General features: G+C 45.6%; 1 long non-coding RNA gene across 1 annotated transcript; it reads right to left on the bottom strand.

Annotated features, from left to right (window-relative positions):
* Positions 1-282: 282 nt before the first annotated feature.
* LOC120441261 lies at positions 283-2372 on the bottom strand. Its single transcript, XR_005613935.1, has 4 exons — positions 1894-2372; positions 1670-1787; positions 1156-1301; positions 283-871 (listed from the first exon to the last, which is right to left on the bottom strand). It is a non-coding gene; the product is annotated as an uncharacterized LOC120441261 (long non-coding RNA).
* Between the last annotated feature and the right edge of the window lie 961 nt (positions 2373-3333).

Raw genomic sequence — 3333 nt, 5'->3', positions numbered from 1 at the left:
TGAAGAGACTGTATCATCAATATCCTGATCACACACACACTCACAGCTGTGCGCAGGCTGACAGGAAGTGGTCATAAATAATCTAGACTAAGCACCATGAGCGCGGCCTTTACCTCCCTCCTGCACCACCTCAGATATCGAACATGACATAATTCGCTGTAATAAAACCAAACGTTCACTTCATAAATTTGCATGATTTATATGGAAGCTGCAGAATAAATTCAGCATCATAAATATGCAAAAACATGAAAGCATTTTAATTTATTCTCATGTGATGGCGGGACTTAATTACTGATTGGTTTCCCTGAGCTCGCGCTCATTAGGAAATGTGCGTTAATGAAGTGAACGCCGAGCGTCTACCTTTTTTCCTGTGCGCTCACAGCGGCAGTGAATCTAACTTCTCATACGCTTCCATTCTTTGCAGCTTTATGTAAACGCCGGGGTCACACAGCGGGCGTACATCTGACTTTAGCAGCTACAGCGAGGTAATCAGAGTCCTCTCACGCCAGCGCTCCTCCTCCTCCTCACTCTCCTCGCACACCTTCCTGGCTCTGTACAAACAGATACCTGTCACGTATGAGGAATTGGACCGCTCCTTAACGGATTATTTACTTTTAATGGGCGGGGGGGATGATGAGAAAAGCACTTAATATGTGCTCACACGAGGCGTGATGTATGGGGTCATCGTAACGCCGGCGGCACCGCCCCGAGCTGCTCGGCTGAAATAAATCTGGGAGGCTGCAGGGCTCCGCGCAGCTCTGAGACCTCAGGTCTGCGCTTCTCTCACTGAAGCCCAGGAAGGCTGGACGTCAGGAGGGCAAGACGGAAATGCTGGCTTCGCATGTGGTCATGGACGTTAGTTTGCGTCAGGCTATGATGGAGGCAAAAATAAAAAAAAATTACAAATAATACACATCTGCAGGCTAAAATATGTCGGAGATAACGCTGAAATAAACAGGTTTACGGCCTGGTATGAAAACTGGTTGATAATTTCACCCTGCATAACACCTGTACAGGTGTTTTATTATCTACTTGTTTAAATTCACTTTGGCAAAGCATCAGAAGATTTTACATGGTGTCGGATAGAAAAGCAATTCTCAAAGCAGAAAAAGTTTTCATCTTTCATAATTTCGGGACGGTGGGTTCATAACTCACCTGTTTAAATTGTGTAAGGCTGGAAGTTTGTATTGTTAGGGGCGTGGCCTCTTTGACACAGGCGGCTGTAGCTGCTAGCTGTCTGCTAGGCTAGCAAAATGCTAACAACCGGTCCAAGAAGTCTGAGCTCCAGTTGGTGATTGAAACTGAAAAAACAACATTTCGGCACCCAAAAATGAAGCTTTAAGTTTTACATATAAATGTGAGTGTGTATAATTCAACAAATTCTTGTTTGTCATGAAATAAGAAATGCTTTTTGTGATTTGTGGTGTTGTCCCCTCTATAATCATCAAAAAACATGTAACATGTAGTTTATGATGCATACTTGTAAGGAGAGCAGTGTTAACATGTTAGCTAGCAGCTGAACGACCTCCTGTGGATCATGTATTTAAATGTAATAATAAAGTAAAAACCAGCCGGGATATTAAATATGTATATGAAAGGTCTTAGATGTGATTACAGCCACATTAGAGTGTGTTATAAAGCATTTATTTTGTGTGCATATTGATTTTACAGTAAGTTCCTGAGCTCCTCTGCTTCTTTCAATCGCTGAGCTGCTTCACGTCATAAATAATGGACGATCCGTTGCCGCTGTGCCGCAGAGAGAAAGCAGCTCCGCGGAGTTAAATGATCTGAGGCGGGATGAAAAGCACACAATGAGCAAGAGGGAGGGTTAAATGGCCTCCCGAGCGTTTGCCGGTGGGTCGGGAACTTTGAAGCGTCTCCTCACAAACTCACCTTAAACTACTGTCCTGCGGCAGCGGCCCCTGACCCGGCCCCGCGCTCCCGACATGATTGCCTTTGTTCTGCGCAGAATATTTAAATGGGGCTCTAAAGCAGCGAGGAGCGTGCGGGTCGTAACGAGCTGCTGCTGCAAAAGCTGCAAGCAGCGCGGGGTCACAGCTCGCCGCTTAACAAAGAACAGCGGTGCCACAATGAGCCACGCCGCACATTCACTGCAATTTAGCTTGAGTAATAGATGGGGGTCACGCCGGGTCACTTTCAATTTCCACTTCCAGCAGGGAAAAATGAAAACAACTCATTTGCACATATCTGAATAATTCAGTCACTGAGAAGCGGGAGAGATGAAAATAGGAGGAAGAAGAAAGAGACAGTGTTGCACGTGGCGCGGTAATGATGGCCGGCCTCGTCGCCGTCGCCGAGCATAAAGGCTAATGATGAATCCGACAGAGGATATGAATCCAGATGTAAGAATAAAGCGGCCTCGCTCGGGAGGCTGCGCTGCCTCTGCTCAGCTTTTAAACTTATCATAAATGTATTAAGATTGCAGCGGGCCATGAAACAGCTGTAGACAATTAATCTTGTGCAAATCTTATCCGAGGAATTGGTTTCTGCAGAGTAACATCTGCTACGAGGGGCGATTATTCATGGGTGCCGCCGCCGCCGTGCTTCTTTATGCATGGGGCACAATCATTGCCAATGAAGTAAAAATTTATAGTTTTCCCTGTTCAGTAAAAATAACATTCAGCAGCATTAAAACATCATCCATCAACATTGTCCGGGGGCCCGGGGCCATCCCAGGCAGCCAAATTAAAAAGTATTCATTTTGCAGAGAAGTTGCAGAGCGTGCCGGCTGATTTTTTTTCCCCCGCTCTGCATCGCTGCTGCTGCTCGGAGGGAGATTGGAGACGTGGTGGGGTTGCCTTTTTTTCTGGTTGGTGGAAGAGGGAGAGATGAACCTCGTTCCCCCGGAGACGTGATCAGGAAGTGCGAGCCGTGATGGATGACAGTCGGTGTGGACGTGCCAAATATGAAGTTGGAATAAAAATGGAGCAGCGTGATTTTCTTTGAAGGTTGTTTCTGTGAGAAGTCTCCACATTCAGTGTCATCATCACATTTCCTGTGTATGAAATCAGTCAAACCTAAAAAACACTCCCTCACAGTCAGCCCACTCATTCTAGACAGCAACTTTATTTAATGAAACAAGGGGAAACTGTAAGTATTATAAATATGTAAGGTACAGGCGCTCAGAGTATCAGGGAAGGAACAAATTTGGCTCTTTTTCTTTTAGTCCTCACATCGCAGAAATTCACTGGGTAAACTTTGAGGGCTCATGTCAGCATGTGGGACAGGCAGCTGCTCAGAAATGAAAGGTCTCCTCCTATTCAGAGACCAGTCCCTGTTTCTGTGCACCTCCATTAAATATCCTGAAATTAT

This window comes from Oreochromis aureus, linkage group 7 (genome assembly GCF_013358895.1).
Source record: "Oreochromis aureus strain Israel breed Guangdong linkage group 7, ZZ_aureus, whole genome shotgun sequence".
Lineage (NCBI taxonomy): Eukaryota > Metazoa > Chordata > Actinopteri > Cichliformes > Cichlidae > Oreochromis > Oreochromis aureus.
This window is presented reverse-complemented; position numbering and strand designations above follow the sequence as displayed.